The 22134-nt window shown below is 41.4% G+C and overlaps 1 protein-coding gene across 6 annotated transcripts in view; it reads right to left on the bottom strand.

The window, feature by feature from the left end:
- LOC126336272 (muscle-specific protein 300 kDa-like) overlaps positions 1 to 20418 on the bottom strand; it is a 199689-nt gene extending 179271 nt beyond the window's left edge. Inside the window, exons 1-2 of one of the 6 annotated variants that reach the window (XM_049999801.1) lie at positions 20186 to 20395; positions 3181 to 3355 (exon numbers count right to left, since the gene is read on the bottom strand). The gene's annotated coding sequence lies outside the window, so the exon portion shown is untranslated. Of the gene's footprint in view, positions 1 to 3180; positions 3356 to 14468; positions 15410 to 20126 lie in introns of those variants that run through there. The other 5 variants (XM_049999771.1, XM_049999782.1, XM_049999792.1 and 2 more) reach the window with 5 other exon arrangements.
- Positions 20419 to 22134: the final 1716 nt, after the last annotated feature.

Genomic DNA, 22134 nt, shown 5'->3' on the forward strand with positions numbered 1-22134 from the left:
GGGCTAGAGCTGGTTCCTCAGGATATTTGTACAATTTTGGTGTTTACCAAGGTGCAGCTTCTAAGGCAACAAAGCATGTACCTGCTTGGTACATGTACCTCTTGGTTACAATGTTGTGATGAAGCTAACTGCACCATTGGAAGACAATCACGTTTTAGGGCTTATGCAGACAATTTCTCCACACCATGTCATGTTGCTGAAAGCCTACTGAAGAGGGGTATTTATTATACTGGCACTATAAGAGCTGGAAGATCCAAGCAATGTATTCCTCCCAACTAGAAGCAGACAACAGCACAAGGACGTGACAGTATAGCTTCACAAGTTGACACAACAGGCAAGTTCGTCATTGTGAAATGATATGACAACAAATGTGTTACACTGTTATCTTCGCTAACAGGTGTAGAGCCAAAGGACATGGCAAAAAGATGGAATAGGACTAAGAAAGAACATAGTCTTGTCCCATATTCAAATGTACAATTGTTATATGGGAGGAGTAAGTCTTTGTGACATGTTGACATCTCTACACAAAAATCTCAAAATCCAGAAGACAGTGTTTGTATATCTTCTGGCATGCAATAACAATAGCTGTTGTCAATAGCTGGCTGAAATATAAAAAAGGCTGCAAGGCCCCATCTTGAAAACATGTTTCTCTCAGACAGTTTCAAGCTAATCTTGGAAGTGCATTGATATCTGCTGGACAAGAGGAGATGTCCAAGTACTGAAGATATCTCCAAAAAAATCCAAGAAACCTGCTACTACAATAACTCCAGTGCTAGAATGCCAAAAGGACAAAATTAACACTTTCCTCGGTGAAATAACACAAGAGGAACATTCAAAATTTCCAAGAAACAGAATACTTTTGTTCAATGCCAAAAATGCAAAGTTTTTCTGTGCTTCAACAAAAACGGAAACTGCTGCACATAATTTCACTACAAAAAGAAATGTATGTAAATATGTTTATTGTTACATTGTAGTATGAGCTTTTGTAATAAATCGATTCAGAACGCAAAACTGTGATTATACATTTATCTTACCCATTTCAATACCATTACCTCGAATCCCAATGCTACATATATGTAAAGCATTGTAAAAAAGGACTCAAACATGAAAACAAGTTAAAAATTGTACATTTGTCCTATAATACTCTGCTAAAAACAACCTACAATTAATATTAATTGTTGTGAATCCTAGAGGATTAATATTTCTGTCAGGTGTATTGGCAGTAAATATGTGGAAGCCCTAATGTTGCTGACAATGGGGTTTAAGGGCATCGTATTTTCATTGGCCTTAAGGAGTCCTTAAGATCTTGGTAGTACAGGTCCTTATAGTAATAATTTCTTGATGATCCTCTCTGGTGAGTCTAAGTCCTTGAGAAGCACCCTTTTGTCTGTCTTCTTGGTGGGGTCAATGTTGATCTTCCTGTAGGAATCATTGTCTTGCAGGCTCTGTATCTTCTCATGGTAGGTCTTATCAGAAAGAACAGCAGCAGCATTGCCTTCACCAGCAGGCAACACTCTCAGCTAAGCCCAGGAGCTCAGTTCTTCAGCACAGCTGACTATGGCGACACGCCTGATCACCAAAATGTTGTTCTCATTTGACATTATGAACTGTTAGTACATCCATGGACTGTTTAGTTAGGAGTTATCAAGTTTGTATCTGCCCATCACCACAACATACATAAAGTTCCCCAATTTATCAGTGTGGACCGTCCAACATTACTACAAGAAATGGTGAGTCACTCTGAGTCATGTAACACACTGCAAGATCAGTGCTCATAAAAAGGTCCCAACCAACATGACCGGAAACAGTGTCATGACTTGTTAATAACAACTGGTCTCAAAAATGTCAGCAATTGCTGCTGTCAGTGAATGCAGGCACAGCTTAAACATTTTTCGAGTGATCCTTGCGAAGGGAATTGCATGCAGTGTACACTGGGAATCTGGTACCTAACAAATGACCACTGCTCACAGCGGCACATACAACTGCTACAGTTGGCCAAAAAATACACAAAGTGGACAAAGCAGTGTACACTGGGAATCTGATACCTAACAAATGACCACTGCTCACAGCGGCACATACAATTGCTACAGTTGGCCAAAAAATACACAAAGTGGACAGCAGCTGATTGGAAACATGAATTGTGGTCCTACGAGAGATGATTTTGCTTCTTTACAAATGATATAAGGTGACAACTACACTGAATGTCCAACGAAGATCATGATACAGATGGTTCTGTGATGTTTGGGGGTGTTTTCATACCATGACTCGAGGCCAGTCATTCAGGTTATCATGAACACGAACCAGGACATTTATTTCAACATTATTTGTGATCAAATGTCTTTTCTTATTAATCTTGATAATGAGTATACTGTGGACACTCCCTTCTTTCAAGATGACAACAGCTGTGTTCAGAGGGCTGCACACATACATTCGTAAGTCGAAAAACTTTCAGACATCTTATCGCACCTCCAGTGGCCTGATAAATCTTCTGACCCTAATTGCGCATAAAAATCTTGGGCTGGTCAGAACAGTAGGTGAAACAAACAATTACCATACTCATAATTTGATAGCTCTACAGCATCTAAACAACAACTTATACACACATTGCCTGGCTCAATTGAGGCCATCATCAAGGTTAGAGATGGTTACAGAGTATTAGCTTGATGCCTCCTGTAGGTGACCTTTGGTTAACTCACCAACATGATTATGCTCATGTTTATCATGGAACAGCTGTTACGTATGTCCCATAAGAATATGAGCCTGTTGCATTGAGTATTGGCTTTTTATGCAGATGACATGAATATTCAATCCTTGAGTCTACATTTTCTAATAAATTAGCTGATCAGGTATATTTTCAACACCTTTGTGTATTGTGACGTAAATTTAAGAAATCTGAGGTATTAGAAGAAGTCTCAGCAAGATGTGCTGTTACCTACTTTACACACATTTACTATCACTTACTTTTAATGCAGGCAGGAGGGAGTAAAAGTAAATGAAGAAGAAGAAGTTTGTTAACAGTACTATATATCAATGTTATAAATGCTTACACATAAATCTGAATCTCATTTCCCACATTTGAGATGGCACTCAAGACTTGGGATAATATTATGACAAAATGAATCACTCACACAAACTTAATCACATTCATCATTACTGTCAGAATTACTTGAAAACAGTCACCTTATGGTTCCTTACAGGCCTAATAATGTCATTGTCACTGGAATTGTCCTCAGAACTCTAAAATCATTCATCCGGCACTTCATTCTCACTAGGAACATCTTAACAATCATCATCAAATACCTCCAAAAGTGTTTCAGATTTATTCATTTCCTTCTGTTTTTGAATAGGGCCATCTCTAAAAGCAGGAGGAATGCCAAGGCCGGAATATTAACTATCTGTAATCTCAAAACAGAATCAAAATGCTAAATAAGCAAAAAATACATGAAGGCATTGAAGCTTAATACACTGACTGCTGGTGTAAGAAGTAGTTAAAATATATTGCACCAGATCACATCTACAGACAGCATGCAGAATACATGAGTTATCTCTAGATCCAACAGTAACAGAAGGTGCACCAGACATGAATTAGCTTGGGATCTGTCAGCAATTTTTTCATGTACATACTCACACTAATTACAAATGTACACTTTCTCAGAAGTAAACTGTGATTCACATAATTATGGCTAGTTTATTACTAATCAAGAAAAGAAGGACCTTTCTGGTAGAGTCCCAACAACATATAAAACCCACAAACCTTTTTCACACCCCGTTTCATTATTATTTAAAATAATGGATTAATCATTATCGAGAAAAAATTTCTCCCTCTTGTTAGAATATAAAATGCAGCAAGTAGAAAGTGGTGCACCAACAATGATATGCCACAAGCATCACATATTGGCAGGCTGTCTGTCAGACACCAGTGTGTCACTGGACAGTGCAGTATATTCAGTTGTGTTATAGCTGCATCTTTCCATCAGAGTGGCTGGAGGTATGTTTACCATGACAGAAACAGTGGCTTCACCAGCATTAGCGTGTTGTTTTATAACTCTAGCCATTAGTTGTCCAGCTGACACACAACTCCTCTCTAGAATAACAATGCATTATCACCCAAACAGACAGCATATGGTGGTATATTATTTTCATTCCCATATATACTTGGCACACAACAGAATGATACTTCCTTTCCCTACTGTTTTAAAACATGAAGGTCATAGGTTGTTTGTATATTCTGTACTAGTTAGTCAGCTAGATACGTTTACTGAATTGCCTGTAAGGACTGGGGAATCAGGGCAGATGACAAGAAAATTATTCTGCCAATGGCACCTCAGCAGATTTATAGCTACTTAAAGCTCAGAGTCAAAGACTATAAATTCATCTGGATGTCAAATCCTATGTACACTGTCTGGAGAAACTACTGATCAATTGACAACATAACCCTGCTTGTACCCATCAGAATAAATGACACAATATCAGTGATCTAAAAACCCATAAAAGGCTTGTTTAAAGTAAGAGCCAGTGTAGAAGATTTCTTGTACTTTGTCAAATTTCAAACAGCCTTGAATTCATTACTAATCATCAGTGCTCCAACACTGGGTTAAAAATTTCAGCTACACAACACCAAGCTTTTTACCTTGCTCCACTGTGATTTAACTACCTGGGTACTTTTAATTGGTGAACCATGAGATTAGAGGCTGGAGACACTGTACTGACTTTATATGCATGTTACACTGTGAAGAACTTCCACTGGACTATTAATGGCAGTTCCCCAGCCTCAGCACAAAAGCTGGGTAAGGGGCTTGTATTGACGGCATCTGTAACCATGTCAATGAGATCATGGAACATTGAATCCAAGGTCTTTATGTAGGTTGGTCAAGCAGAATAATATAAAGTACAGCCATATTCCAGCTGTGATTGAACAATGGTTCTAATGTCTCTGAGCACTTTGGGACTTAGAACTTGGGGACTAGAACTTAGAACTACTTAAACCGAACTAACCTAAGGACATGACACACATCCATGCCCGACGCAGGATTCGAAACTGCAACCCTAGCGGTTGTGCAGTTTCAGACTATAGTGCCTAGAACCGCTTGGCCACCCTGGCCGGTGATTGAACAATGGCTCTGCAACATACCAACAGTGGATATCTGTTTGCTCTCCAGTAACTGCCATTAAGACACTGTAAGGTGTTCAGAATCTTTAGAGCTCTTGCTTTAGTATCTACATAACTCCTCAATATATCACAGTGATGTGCATGGCAGAGGGCACTTTCTGTTGTACCAGTTGTTATGGCTTCCTATCTATGGAGAGCTGGAAGAATGATTCCATAAAAACCTCTGTCATCATTCTACTGTTGCCTTCTTGGCAGCTCTGGGGGCCAGTCATACAGAGTGTGTGTATATTCCTGGATTCGGCAAATAAAGTTGGTTGTTGAATCTTTGCAAGGGGACTTCCATGGGACAATCTGTATTTCTTTAATTGTTTGCCAATACAGTGTTTTCAGTATCTCTGTTATACTCTCCCACAGATTAAACAAACCTGCGAGCACTTGGACTGCCCATCTTGGTAATTTTGGTGTTATACATCTCAGTAAATTAGCTTACCATGCCTATTTTCATTCTCTGCTTTCATATGGCATCATATTCTGGGGTAACTCATCATTGAGTAAAAAAGTGTTCATTGCACAAATGTGTGTAATCAGAATAACTGCTGGAGCTCATCCAAGATCATCCTACAGACACTTATTTAAAGATCTAGAGATCTTCACTGTAGTCTCACAATATATATATTCACTTATCAAATTTGTTATTAACAATCGGAATGAATTCAAAAGTAATAGCAGTGTACAGGGCTACAACACTAAGAGAAAGGATGATCTTCACCACTCAAGGTTAAATCTAACTTTGGCACAGAACGGGGTAAATTATGCTGCCACAAAAGTCTTTGGTCACTTACCTAATAGCATCAAAAGTCTGACAGATAGCCATATAGCATTTAAAAGGAAATTAAAAGAATTTCTTAATGGCAACTCCTTCTGCTCATTAGATGACTTTTTGGATATAGTAAGTGGGTAATTTCCCCAGCCCCCAACAAAAAAATAGTCATGTAAAATATTGTGTATTGTGATATCTTGTATAGACACCTCTTTAACCTGACACGTTCCACATCATTACGAAGTGTCGTATTCATGATCTATGGAACAAGTACTAAACTAAACTGAACTAAACTTTGTATAGATTAATATCTCTTGTTAGTCTTGTCTGGTAGAGGTTCTGAACAGTTGAGCTATAATCTGAAATGAGTCCTCCAAATGTTTTGTAAGCAATCTCCTTTGTAGAGGGATTACATTTTCCTAGTGTTCTACCAATGAACCTGCTGTACCTATGACTGAGCCTACATGAGTCTTGCATTTAAAATCCCCACAAATTGTTACAACATGTATTTTCATGAGCTGACCAATTTCAACTGTGATTCACTGATACTGCAACAATACACACTGTGTCCAAGTTCCATCAGGAGTGTGGCTATGAAAAATAAGTCAAGGACTATATTCACAAAATCACTGAATTTATTCAAGATAGTCTCCCCTGAATCAAAACACAGCTGAAATCATTTTAAAAGTATTTTGAGACGGAAACAGTAATCCTTTTTTGAGTTGCATTTAGTACTCGAGTAAAATTTTCTTGGATGTTTTTAATTGTGTCATAATGGCATCCTTCCATAGCCAACTTCAATTTGTGTAACAATCAGAAGTTGGCTACAGCCAAATTCGGCAAATACACTGGGTAATCCAGTACTGTGGTTCATTTGCGATCCAAAAACTCATTCACAATATTTGGTTTGTAGGCTGGGGTTTTATCATGGTGGAGCAACCACGAACCTGCCTCTCAGTATTCATATTGAATTTCTCGAATTTTCACCATAAACAATGGAGGACTAAAAAAAAACTTTATGCTGCCTAACTGGACCACCGCCATTTTATGACAAGTGCCTGGCATATACTGTTACATTCAAGGCCAGGATGACTGCTGCTGCAAAGCTAGTGCTTTGACTGTCTACACAGCTGTTTCTGAAACTTCAAACAACATAACGGTACAACTCAATACAAGATAGCATTGAAGTTTGGTTGGTTGGTTTAAAAGTGGGGGAGGGGAGGGAGGGCAAACTGCAAGGTCATTGGCCCCTTGTTCCCAGTAAAATAATTACACAATGAGAAAGAAAAAAAGAAAGGAGACGTACAACACAATAACAGGAGAAAGGAAGAACCAGAAGAAGGACAACCAACACTACTAATGCCAAAACAGGAACAGGAAACCACAGAGAGAAGCAAGAAACAGGAAGAAGGTTGGTTGGTTGCTTTGGGGGAGGAGATCAGACAGCGAGGTCATCAGTCTCATCGGATTAGGAAAGAACGGGGAGGGAAGTCGGCCGTGCCCTTTTAAAGGAGGAACCATCCTGGCATTTGCCTGCAGCGATTTAGGGAAATCAAGGAAAACCTAAATCAGGATAGCCGGATGCGGGATTGAACCATCGTCCTCCCAAATGCCAGGAAGAAGGGGTAAAAACAAGAGAGCAGATGCCTATGGCTGGCTGACAACAAGAATAAAAAAGGAAAAGCCAGCCACTCTGTGACACATGAAAACATCCATCCTAAAAGCATTAGAGTGGAGAACACAAAGAGACAGAGGACATGTGCTAAAACTTGTATAGAATGATAAATCCCACCATCACATATAAAACGTAAAACTAAATTAGCCGATGAGACATTGTCAGCTAAAATTAATAGCAACAAGTCTGGTACCTGAAGAGTCCATCGTAGGGCAGCCAAAGAAGGACAACTCACCAAGATATGGGCCACTGTCAGCCAGGAGCCACACCGACACTGAGGTGGGTCATCACAGCACAGGAGGTAGCCGTGCGTCACCCACGCATGGCCAATGCAGAGCCGGCAGAGAACCACAGAGTCCCTGCGAGAGGCTCATATGGAGGACTGCTACACATTTGTAGTTTCCTTAATGGCACACAGTTTGTTGTGCATGCTGAGGTTACGCCGTTCCATCTACCAAAGCCGCAAAACATTGTGGTGTAATACTGAATTCAGGTCAGTTATAGAGAAAACGATCTCCATAAGCGGTTTCCATGTAGCCTGTTTGGCCAGCCTGTCTGCAAGTGTGTTGCCTGGGATTCCGACATGACCTGGGGTACTGACAAACACCACTGAATGTCCAGACCGTTCCAGGGCATAGATGGACCCTGGGTAGTCGCTACCATAGGATGATGAGAGTAGCACTGGTCGATAGCTTGTAGGCTGCTCAAGGAGTCAGTACACAGAAGAAACGACTCCCCAGGGCATGAACGGAGTGCTCAAAGAGCACGAGATATAGCCTCCAGCTCGGCAGTAAAAAGACTGCAGCCATCAGGAAGGGAATGCTGTTCAACATGTCCTCCAAGACATACACGAAGCCGATGTGAGCATCAGCCATCGAGCTGTCGCTGTTGGTGTAAACCACTTCGTGGCCTTGGTACATGTCAAGAATCGAGAGGAAATAGCAGCGGAGAGCAGTGGGGTTAATTGAGCCCTTAGGGCCATGTGAAAGGTCCAGGCAAAGCCATGGCCTAAGTGTACACCATGGAGGTTTACATGAATGGACCTCAAGTATAGTTGGTACAGGCAAGGACTCCAGTTCAGAAAGAAGGGATTGGACATGAACTGCAATTGAAAGCCCTGACCTGTGCCGCCGATGCGGGAGATGAACCGCGAACTTGGACACGGTTAGTACGAAGCGACAGGAAATTCTGGATAAAAATCGGGGGTGGGCTTCGGAGACCCCACTCGTATAATGTGGCAAGGATATGTCGTCACCAGGTGGTGTCATACGCCTTTCGTAAATCAAAAAAGATGGCAACCAGGTGTTGGCATCTGGAAAAGGCTGTTCAGAAGGCAGACTCTCTGGACACAAGATTATCAGTGGTAGAGTGCCCCTGGCAGTAGCCGCCCTGACATGGAGCCAGTAGGCCCTGCGACTCCAGGACCCAACCCAAACGCCAACACACCATACGTTCCAGCAGCTTACAAAGAACGTTGGCGAGGCTGATGGGCCGATAGTTGTCCACATCAAGCAGGTTTTTATCAGGTTTGAGCACCGCAATTATGGTGCTCTCCCACAACTGCGATGGAAAGATGCCATCACACCAGATCCGGTTGAAGATGATGAGGAGATGTCGCTTGCAGTCAGATGAGAGATGTTTCATCATCTGGCTGTGGATCTGATCTGACCCAGGAGCTGTGTCAGGGCAATGTGCAAGGGCACCGAGGAGCTCCCACTCTGTAACTGGGGCGTTATAGGATTCACTGTGGCGTGTAGTGAACGAGAGGACTTTCCTTTCCAGCTGCCATTTGAGAGTTCAAAAGGCTGGGGAGTAATTCTCTGACGCAGAGGCTCGAGCACAGTGCTCAGAAAAGTGCTCAGCAACCGCAATTGCGTCGATCCTTTTATGTTAACACCGAAACATCTGTTCGGGTCTGGTACCCAAAAACACGTTAGATCTTTGCCCAGACTTGGAAAGGCGATGTATGGCACCCAATTGTCAAGACATGTCTCTCACAACACTCTTGCTTCCATCATTTGATAAGTTGGCGAATGTGAGCACGGAGCTGTTTAAATGCTATGAGGTGCTCCAGGGAACAGTGCCACTTATGCCACTGTAGAGTTTGCCGACACTCCTTAATTGCTTTGGTGACTTCCAGCAACCACCAAGGGATTGTCTTTCGCCGGGGGCACCCTAAAGAGCGAGGGATCGTGTTTTCTGCCACAGAAACAATTGTTGTAGTCACCTGCTCAACCATCACATTGATGTTCCCGTGTGGGGGAGTTTCAATGGTGACAGCAGAGGTGAAAGTTTCCCAGTCCACCTTGGGTCGTTATGTGCTCTCCAGTAGATCGATGGGAGAAGTCCTGGGCTGCAAATTGATAAATCAATGGCCGAGTAACTACCATTAGCCACATTGAAATGTGTGGCAGCCCCAGTATTTAAGAGGCAGAGGTCGAACTGAGACAGTAAAGTTACGAGATCTCTGCCTCAGCCAGTAAAGCAAGGTGCCACCCCACAAGAGGTTATGGGCATTAAAATCTCCCAAAAGTAGGAAAGGTTTAGGGAGATGATCAATCAGTGCATTTAATACTTTCAGGGACACTGCAACATCTGGAGGAAGACATACATTGCAGACAGTTTTTCCTGTGTCGTCCTTATTCTGACAGCCACAGCTTCAAGAGGGGTTTGAAGGGGCACAGGTTCACTACAGAATGAGTTTAGAACATAAACGCACACTCCACCTGACACTCGATTACAGTCACTACGGTTCCTGTAGTATCCCTTATAGCCATGGAGGGCAGGGGTCCGCATTGTCGGGAACCAGGTTTCATGGAGGGATATGCAGAAAGCAGGTGTAAAGCTTAGTAGTTGCCGTAGCTCAGCCAAGCGGTGGAAAAAACCACAGCAATTCCACTGGAGGATGACGCCATCGTGAGACTGGGAAGGCATGGAACATTCAATGAGGTAGTTTATGCCTCAGGGTCAGCTGCTGCCACCGACTTTTTGCCTGAGCGGTCTACATGCGTTTTGTCTGAGGGTCCAGCGAGATCTAGGTCCTCAGTGGACGCCACAATCTCCACCTCATCAGCAGACGCAAGCTTGGAGGTAGAGGTGTTGTGAGTGCCACTGCAATTCCCTTGGTCTTGGGGATCTTCCTTTTGGATTATTCTCACTGTTCCTTGGGTTTCCCTGGCTGTGAGGACTTCACTGATTGTCTCCAGGACTGAGGATGAGCGTGAAGCTCTACGACCTGCTGCTTTTGGGCTCTTCAGCCACTGGCGTGTGTCATCTTTCCCACTAACAGAAACCTGGGAAGGGAGTGACCCAAGGGACCCCTTCCTAGCAACAGCAGCCAAAGAAATTTTACGCTTCTCCAACTTAGAAGGGGGGACAGACGTCCCCACCATAAAGGGGGCAGGTGTAGTCTTCTGGCTCCAAGGGGTCCTTGGGTTGGCAGAGGTGATGGGGCTACAACTGTTGTAGTGGCGGTGTAAGACGATGTCATACACACAGGGTGTAGGCGTTCAAATTTCCTCTTAGCCTCAGTGTAGTTCAATCGGTCCAGGGTCTTCTACTCCACGATTTTCCTTTCTTTCTGGAGAATCCTGCAATCTGGTGAGCAAGGCAAATGGTACTCTTCGCAGTTGACACAGATGGGAGGCGGGGAACATGGAGTATTGGGATGTGATGGGCGTCCACAATCTCAACATGTGACATTGGAAGTACAGGGGGAATACATAGGGCCAAACTTCCAGCATTTAAAGCACCGCATGGAAGGAGGGATATAGGGTTTTACATCATAGCAGTAGACCATCACCTTGACCTTCTCGGGCAATGTATCACCCTCAAAGGCCAAGATGAAGGCACCGATGGCAACCTGATTATCCCTCAGACCCCAGTGGACATGCCAAGCGAAATGTACACCTCGCCGTTCTAGATTGGCGAACAACTCATCGTCAGACTGCAAAAGAAGGCCCCTGTGAAATATGATACCCTGGACCATATTTAAGCTCTTATAGGACATGATGGTAACAGAAACATTCCACAGCTTGTCACAAGTGAGTAACACCTGTGACTGGGCAGAGGATGCTGTTTTGATCAAGACTGACCCAGACTTCATTTTGGACAAGCCCTCCACCTTCCAAAATTTGTCCTCTAAATGCCCAACAAAAAACTGAGGCTTCATCATCATGAAAGATTTCCCATCAGCTCTCGAACATACGAGGTACCGGGACGAATAAGAGCTGCTTCCATCCTTAGCCTAACATTACTCCCATGGTGTGGCCAGGGAGGGGAACGATTTGGGGTCGTATTTCTGTGCATTGAATTGATCCCGTGAATGCTTAGAGACTGCTGGTGTTTGACCACCGGCAAGAGATGATGTACTATGCTTCATCACTTTTCATCTGCCGTGATGCCACCCTCTCCGACCAGGGGCCCTCCCCACAGGTGCCACCCAGCCACACCAAAGGCCACCTGGCAGGATGGCCATTGCTGGGAGTCCTGATGCCCCAGGGAGATGGGCATCTACTCCATGGCATACGTGGGGAGTTAACGGTGCAGGCATCAGCAGAGCGATCCCTGTGTTGTCATGGGGCTACAACCAACAGGGTACATTGCGGCCCACCACAATGGACTGGCTACCATGCTGGATATGAGGTGCAAAGAATTCCAATGGTCCTTCTTGGCACAGAAAACAACACTGCATAGTGGCTGGAGGAAAATACATCCAAAAAGGTGTCCTCATTCAACAGATGGAGGATGAGCAGGACCGCAATGCCACGACGAGAAAGTGGGCTAAAGATCTCAATGCACAATGGACATGATGCACCATGTAAGGCGCTGTTGTCCAATTGGTTTGCTCTTCGGAAAAATTTTGAAAAATGGAGGTCAAGCCCCACAGGGGACCATCACATAAAGGCCGAAAGGTGTGAGACTCCTTTTAGTCAGCTTTTATGACAGGCAGGAATACCTCAGGCCTATTCTAACCCTTGAGCCCGCAGGGGGAAATTGCAGTTTGAGATTTCACAGAAGCATCCTAACAGAACTGGGACAAATTGCATAAGATACTATATTTCTTTTTTTTATTTTGTGAAATGCACAATTTTACATATCTGAATATTTAAAACAAGCTGTCAGTCTTTGCACCACTTGGAAATCTTATCAAATTACTTGTGCATCTTTTCTTCAGACAATATTTCATTATAGATAACCGCATAATCTGAGGTTACTATTATTATCTGCAATGGCATTAATATATAGCATGAACAGAAAGGGTTCCAACACACTTCCCTGGGTCACACACGAAGGTACTTCTACATCTGTTGATAACTCTCCATCCACAATAATTTGACGTTTCCTCCCTAACAAGAAATCCTCAAGTCAGTTATAATTTTCACCTGACACCCAACATGGCTGTACTTCCAATAACAAACACAAGTGACGGTTGTGGTTCCAATTCTAATGCTTTTCAGAAATCAAGAAATACTGAATGTATCTACCAGCTTCCAGGATGTCACATGAGGAAAGAGGTCATTTTGTTGGAGATACTTCCTTACATTTGAACTAAGAATATGTTCTAAAATTCTACAAGAAATGGATGGATACTGGACAGTAGCTTTTTGGATCACTTCTGCCATGTTTCTTATAGATAGGTAAAACAAAAGTGCATTGTCCCAACAACTGGGCACAGTTTTTTGTTCAAGGGACCTACAGCTTATTATTGTTACAAGAGGGTCTAACGCAGCTCCAAATTCAGTATTTCATCAAGTCCTGCAACTTTTTTTCAAGTTTAATAATTTCAGCTTTCTCAATGCCATTCACACTAAAATCTACTCACCCATCTTTTCAGTAGTGCAAGGATAAATCCTCGTTTTTCTTTTTCGATCATTAGTGTCTGGTTACTAACTTCAGTGTCACTAATAGCTTTCACCCACGACCAGAATTTCACCGGATTTTGTGAGCAATCTGCCGATAATATTCTACCATCATAGTTTTTGAAGGCACAATTCGGTGACTTCTTGATAGCCAAACATGTTTCATATATCATCTCACTATCGATAGCAATATGTTTTTATACCTAATATGCAATAGGCGTTCTTCCTTTGTAATCTTTTACTTTACAGCGACTGTATACCATGGCAGGTCCCTCCCATCATAAACTTTTCTACCATGTACATATCTACGGCATGAATGGTCACTATCCTTTTTTACTTGAGCCATAGCTCTTCTGGACGCTACAGCCCAGAGCTAAGTTTCAAGTTCCTCATTGAGATATGCTACTACCACCTTATATCTAGTTCACTAAATAAATATATTAAAAACAAAGATTCCAAGACTTACCAAGTGGGAAAGCGCCGGTAGACAGGCACAATAAAATAACACACAAACACACACACACAAAATTTCGAGCTTTCGCAACCGGCGGCTGCTTCGTCAGGAAAGAGGGAAGGAAAAGGAAAGATGAAAGGATGTGGGTTTTAAGGGAGAGGGTAAGGAGTCATTCCAATCCCGGGAGCGGAAAGACTTACCTTAGGGGGAAAAAAGGATAGGTATATACTCTCGCGCGCGCGTCCACACGCGCACACGCGCACGCGCGCGCGCGCACACACACACACACACACACACACACACACACACACACACACACACACACACTCTTTCATCTTTCCTTTTCCTTTCCTCTTTCCTGACGAAGCAGCTGCCGGCTGCGAAAGCTCGAAATTTTGTGTGTGTTATTTTATTGTGCCTGTCTACCGGCGCTTTCCCGCTTAGTAAGTCTTGGAATCTTTGTCTTTAATATATTTTTCCCATGTGGAAGTTTCTTTCTATTTTATTTACATCACTAAATAAATAAATACTTGTAAACTAATAGTTACCCTTTGTACTTTAGTTATCATTGTTGCTACAGCTGCATCATCGTCACTGATACCATTTCAATTTGTGCATTTTCAAAGAGCTGTTGCTATTTTATCCCACACATTTTCATCATAAGTAGACTCCAATATCATCTGTTCTATGTACTTTTATAGACAAGACAATTAGTAATTGAAGGTGGAGAGGGGAGGAAAAGAAGAAAGGAAAGGGAATGAAGGGGAGGGGATTGGACCACTGCTGTCAGCTGCATCAGGACATTATGCGGAATCATGGGTGACAGGTGAATATATGGACCAGATTGTGATTTGAACCCAAGATTTTCTGCTTACCAGGCAGGTGCATTAACCACTGCACCATCCAGGACACAGCGTTATTGCAACTGCACAGACTATCTCAGCACACTTCACGGGAGATCCACGTTTCCATCGAGCACCAGCTATCTGCTGTCCCTGTCCATTTCCTTCATGTTTGCCCTCTGAGATTCCCACGGGAGGTAGAATGTGTTTGTGCATTCAGATTGAAGAAGGTGGACTGACTATACAGTTAGGCTTTTCAAATTATATGAATGGGGGGTATCTGTTCTTTTGGACATGTCCAAAAGAACAGACACCACACAGAATCCAAAGCTGTTATGCACGATATGTAAATTGGAGGTGGAGAGGGGAAGAAAGGAAAGGCAAAGAGAGAATCACTGCTATCAGCTGCATTGGGACATTATGTGGAACCGGACCAGGATCCAAACCCAAGATTTGCTGCTTACTAGGCAGGTGTGTTATCACTGCAAAGGACAGATTCCACGCATTCAAATAATTTCATTAGTCCAGCTGGGGAATGGAACTACCTTCTTGCATATGGATGCACAAATTTGTCTGGCCTCCTGTGGAAATCTGATGGTGAGCATGGAGGAAATGAACAGGGAATGCAGATAGATGGCACTCAATGGGAATGTGGATTCGCCATGAGGCATGCCAAGATAGTTCGTGCAGTCCCTGTATTGCTCTGTCCCAGATGGCACAGTGGTGTGTGTGTGTGTGTGTGTGTGTGTGTGTGTGTGTGTGTGTGTGTGTGGTACACAACACAATTTGAACAGCATTCCCCTCGATGGATTGTCACCATTCAATCCATAGAGCCAACATGTCTAGGGTACATTTGCAATTTGAATTTGCATGCAAGTTCAGCATTTCTTGGCCGTGGTTCCTTAACTGTATAGGGTCACAACATCATGAAGTAACAGTACCACCTGAGAAGAGTGCTTTACAATACTCAGTTTACAAATTATGCAAATAAACTATGCACTGCTTCCATTACTTATAACCCGCAATAAATTCCTTATATCTAGTTTTATTACATTTAGCTAGAAAGATGATGCTTTGTTTTCTGGGGATCAAAGGCACAAGATAACTAGAAGTAGTCATTGGATTCATTTACATAACTACTTACGGGGACCACACCGTGGTTCAGGTCGGGAAAAAAATAACAAATAAATTTAAAAAATCGTTTTTCGGTTTTCGTCATATTTCGATAGATTCAGCTTTTATTTAAGTACTCTGAAAAGGATTTTGCTGAGGGTTTTTTTTTCCCTTGCATTTAAAGAGCATATTCCTACCACGTATATGTGCTACACCCACTTTTCTGCACATATTTTAGATCTTTACATCCCCTGCAATGCACATTAGCTGTTTATACACACACACTTCCGGGTGTGTTGGCTATCCTTGGAATGCAACAGTCGGTATTATTTTGTTTCTGCTGTTTGTAAACAACATACTTTCAAACACGCAGTTAGTTTTGTTCAAGTGTGATTGCAAGTAGTTGTTATACTTATGTTTGCAGTGCTTGTTTAGGTGTGTAACGTTGTGTTTATTGAAGATGACGAAACATAAAGGCATTTTCAAGAAACAACAATTTAGAGGAAGCAAGTTTAGACAGCTTTCTGTACAAGAGGTTATGTCACCTGGCAATGATGTTTCTAATTGTAATTCTTTAAAAAGTGCATCACAAAAAAGCTCTCACCATTTCAAGAGAGTTACGAAGAATTTACTGTAAGTGACAAGGGGTGCAATAACATTATTATAAATGCGAGAATATTATGAGCAGAGTGTGAAAATTTGTGAGAGTGCCAGTGGGAGAAAGGGCCTAGCAATTGCTTTGGATTTAATTTGAACTAAATGCTCAGCTGTGATTTCATTTATGAGTTCTTCAAAACCAGATGCAAGTGGCCCTTATGAAATCTATACTAGATTACTTTATGCCTAACGATCCATTGGCAAAGGCATGGCTGCAGGGAGAACATTTTGTTCAGTGATGAACTTACATCAACCACCAAATAAATCTGAAAAACTGACTGCAATATTAGAGAAAGCTGTACGTGAGGTCAGTCAGGAAAGCATGAAACTGGTTGCTAGGGAATCAGTGGAAGAAAATGATGGATGTTCGGACATTGCAGTTGCACTTGATGGAAGTTGGCAGAAAAGAGGACATACTTCTCTGAATGGAGTAGTGACAGCCACGAGTGTACACACCAGTAAAGTGTTAGATGTGGAGATAATGTCTAAATATTGCAAATGTTATAAAGTCAATGAACATAAAGAACACAACTGTGTGGCTAATTTTAGAGGAACAGTTGGTGGTATGGAAGTCCATGGAGTACAAGAAATATTTCATCGCTCTGTAGAAACAAGAGGCGTACGGTACACCAAATATTTGGGCGATGGTGACAGTAAGGCATACAACAATGTGGTGAACTCTAAGCCATATGGAGATGACGTTATTAGCAAAACAGAATGTATAGGCCATGATCAAAAACGTTTAGGAACAAGGCTGAGAAAACTAACTGTTGATATGAGAGGAAAAAAAATTAGAAGATGGAAAATTGTTGACGAGACAGGGTCAGTTAACTAAAACTTAAATAGAAAACTTGCAGTGTACTATGGGCAGGCGATTAGGAGAAATAAAGAAAATCTGGAGGCAATGAAGAGAGATGTGTGGGCCATATTCTTCCTTAAGTCCTCAACTGATGATAAGCCATGTCATGGATTGTGTCCATCAGGAGAGAATTCATGGTGCAAATACAATACAGCTCAGGCAACTGGAGAATCTTATTCTCACCAGAATTCTCTTCCTGCTGCTATTATTGCAACAATTAAACATATTTTCAGAGACTTGGCTCATCCTGATTTTCTAAGAAAATGTCTGCATGGGCAGACATAGAACCCAAATGAATGTTTCAACAGCATAATTTGGAACCGCCATCCTAAAACTGTATTTGTAGGCATACATACAATGCAACTAGGACTTCATGATGCTGTTATTACCTTCAATTGTGGTAATATAGGAAAATGTTGGGAACTGAAAAAGCTGGGAATTAATCACTGGGCTGCAACACTGCGATAAAATGAGGGTAGCTGATGCAGACAGGTCTGCATCTAATATGGCCAAGAAAGCAAGACAAACACCGATGGAGGTGAAAAAGAAGCAGGAAGACCTGCTAGGGGCCAAAGAAGGGACATCATATGCAGCAGGGCAGTTTTAATTAACTGTAAGTAACAAATTCCAAAAGTTTTTTCTTTAAAGTCAATTTTCTGCAAACTAAAATTTTCAGTACATACGTCCTATTACATCAGAAACTATCAAAGATAAATGAAAGACATTTTCAGAGGCTCTGCATAACATAAAAAGCCACCTCTGGTACTACATTCATTAATATTCCCAAATAAGGAATATTTTCTGCAGAAAAAACTTAATACTTCTGCTAATAAATTTTAAAAAAGTATTTCTTAAAAACTATAAAATGGATCACATGGATTTTAGTACATTTGATTCTATTAGCATCATGTAACCTACAGTTATAATAGTAAGGTCCTGCATCACATAGTATCTTTCAGAAATGGGTCAAATACTTGCCTACATTAACATAGGTTAGATGGGCAGGGTGTGGTCTCCTTAAAGAACTGGTACCCTTTACTTACTGCACCAAGTCAGTACATCTACCAACCTGGCATGGAGATCAGAAAGACAATAGGCCTACAAAATATTCCACTAATAGATTTATAGATAATTGTGGAGATACAGCTAGTTCTGACTTACATTTACCAAGGGAAAAAGTCAAAACAGCATTTTTTATCATGGAATAAAACTGTATAACAAATTGACCAAGGAGAGGAAAAAAATTACAACAACAGATCTGTTCAAAAATGCAGCTAAAACTTTCTCAATATGTAATGCACATTACACAATTACTTTGGCATACGGGATGCCAATGTAATGCTTTTAGAAAAAAATCATGTGCCAATTGAAAACTATAGTCCATTACAGTAATATCTTGTCATTCTCCCAAGCTCAAAATCTAACTCCCAATGGGGGAATACTAACTCAGCTTTTCACGTGGAATGGGGGGAGGAAATGAAGATAAGCATGGGGCTTAGTTGTATGCTTATAGACCTGGAGTCAGTTTCCTGAACACAATGGAGGGAGTGCGAGGACAATAGTACCACGTTTGTGGTCCAAGAGTCAGTTGCAGGAGTCCTTAGCGTGTGCAGTGATGCAATACAAAACTATGTTTTAGAAGGTATCTGGCTCAAATTGTGTATAAATCAAGGAACACAATTCTACGGCGACCAACTGAATGGATGGGAGGGTGAAGATTCTGTGAGGTCACTCTAATTAAGGTCTTCCTAAATGCCAGGGTGCTCCTACACCAAGGCCATGGCCAACCACCTGTCCTATGCTCATAAAAACATACTTGTTTATTCTATGTATGTGTATACTTTGAGCATTTTATTTTCATTGTACTACAATGACAAATCCTAGAACACTCCAGATTATCTCTGGATGGATGAATGAATGAATGAATAAATAAATGAATCAATATTGTCCAGGAGAGTAAAATTTGCTAACACAGTAAAAAAAATTTCTTTGCACCACCTTACTGCACGGGTAAAATTGTAACAGCATTGTACTGTGGAAAGGCTAATGATGCGAACAGGTAGTTTAAAAAGGTTTTCAACATGGATTCTTGAGCCCATCACCTTACTCTCTCTTGTCTATTTCCTATCTGAATTTGAGGTTCCTGAACAAATAAATATTTCCCTGTTGGAGGAAACTGAAACACCAAAAACGTGGCTAAAAAGCATTTATTAACATAAAAGATGAAATCCTAAAGTAGACAGTTGTCTAGGGTGCACAGAAGAGACTGGCTAGCAATAATGGAAGAATGTATCCTCATTGCGTGCATCTAAAACTCGACACAAGGAGCTTACGCAACAGAGTTTTAGATTCCATTAACTGCGAATATTAGTAAACACACTCCATGTCCTGCCCCACTTAAATCCGTCAGCAACGTTATTAACTAATAAGTTGTTAGTGAATTTCCATAAACTAATTTATCTGAAATCTTTTTTCAAAGCAGTATTAAACTGCTAACATTTCAGTAGAACTAAACGAATTAGAGCTGGCAGCAAATATTTTATGTTTCGATAAACTTTCGCATATACAAGCTTACGAGTGACTAAAATCAAAATTCTTTAACTTTCACATCCTATATAGTGCGCGATATGTTTCTGCATTTATGACAGTCTGGTTAATTGCCAAGTGCTCTATTTTTTATGCAAAAGATCACTCCGGTTTTACAAATAGGGGAGAAATTACAACTCAATACAAGCCTGTTAATCTGCAGTACAGCAACAAAAAGTCACACAGCCGAAGATGCTTAGTGAAGTACCTATCAAAATTCGCAATAGACCATTGGGCTTCGTGGTGACTCCCATCAAGCTTTACATGGCAACAGCAGTCTGAATAAACAGTTTTTGATACAAATGTATTTAAACGTACAAACAGAACATTTCCAACGAAGTTCAAATTAAAAACAGTAAATTCTAACATTTAAATTGACATCATACATCCCATCTTTCGCATCGACCAATGATAACACACCAAATCACAGATGTCGCGCTTAGCCAAAGTTGACACAATCCGAATACAGGCGTGAGGGGTGTATACAGGTGACTTCCACGTTTAATAATATTGTCAAACCGCCAATATATTGACCGTCTGAGGGCGCGTATTGATGTATTGTCCATACAAGAAATACAGGGCGATTATAATTAAACTTTCAAACAGCTGTAGAAATAACACCACTGGTCAGAAAGACGTCAAATTGCAACGGAATATTATCAGAGAAGGGACAAAACTTATTGCAGAAGAAAATAGTTACAAAATGTGGCAATAGATGGCGCTTTAAGCATCATAACTTAATAGTGTTTGACAACAAATAACTAATGAATCACACAACAGTGCTTAAGGTGTAGGCTTGACGTTATACAAACTGTACTATTCACTGTGCATGGGTGTACAGGTGTGATATTGTTAGGTATTAAGCCCATCATCGATGGCAAAGTCATATCACATCGGATGGGAAAAACCGGTTTTAAATTATCCTGAGGCCAAAAATCGCATGAAAGGCATCACTCCCATCGGTTTTTAATTGTCCTGAGAACATAAACTCCATAAAAAGCATCAATCACACGGGTTTTTAATTCTCCTGAGGCCAAAAACCGCATAAAAAGCGTCAATCAAAATAAAATTGGATTATTAATTTCCATGTGACTACGGCTGTCCAGCATTTTCTGCAACAAGTTGAAATCGAGAAACAGCATGTTCCACAACTGACTGAAGTGTTACAAGAATCACATTCAGAATGTGTTGCGCAATGCGTGCCTTCAATGCAGTTAAGTTTGGAATCGAAACACTGAACACATCATCTTTCTGATAGCCCCACAGCCAGGAGTCACACGGATTAAGATCAGGTGATCAGGACGGTCAGGGTGTAGGGAAATGCAGATGATAATTCTAGCATTTCCGAAATGGCGTTTCAGCAGCTGCTTAACTGGATTTGTAATATGCAGAGGTGCGCTATCTTGCATGAAAATGATCCCATCCACACATCCACGCTGTTAGAGAACTGGAATAATGTAGTTGAACAAAAGACACTCATAGCGCTTACCAGTGACTGTACAGGTAACAGGACTGGAAGCACCCATCACTTCAAAAATATATGGCCCTATGATAGATGATGCCGTAAATCCACACCACATAGTGACCTTTTCAAAAAGAAGTGGTACTGGTTGATTTGTGTGTGGATTTTCCGTTGCCCATATTCAACAATTCTGTGTGTTGATGTATCATGTCACATGGAAGTGGGCTTTGTTCAAAAAATCTTCCATGGCCAATAATTGTCCACTTCCATGTGAGTGAGAAATTCTAAAGCAAAGGTCTCTCTTGCTGGCAGGTCAACAGGAAGCAACTTGTGCGTATGGGTAATTTTGAATGGACAATAAAAAAGGCTGTTCCATAGGATTTTAGGCATCATGCTCACAGGTATGTCCAATGTTCGGGCAATTCTCCGTGCACTACACGTTTGCTCAACTCCACTCGTCTCCTTCTGCATTGCTGTGGCCACTCCTTCCACTGACATCGAATCAGTTCGTTTCCTACCTCTACCATGTTGCACACCAACGAATCATTTTCTCCAGACCCACGGCAGTCATTAATCTAAAGCCTTTTTTCAAACCCTTCAGTGTCCAGAACTTCTGTAGGCCGATGTGTGCTCTGTAATCATTCTTTAAATACAGCTTTGCAAGCTGCGAGTTCCTGCATTGATACACACATAGT

The sequence above is a fragment of the Schistocerca gregaria genome, chromosome 1 (assembly GCF_023897955.1).
Source record: "Schistocerca gregaria isolate iqSchGreg1 chromosome 1, iqSchGreg1.2, whole genome shotgun sequence".
Classification (NCBI taxonomy): Eukaryota; Metazoa; Arthropoda; class Insecta; order Orthoptera; family Acrididae; genus Schistocerca; species Schistocerca gregaria.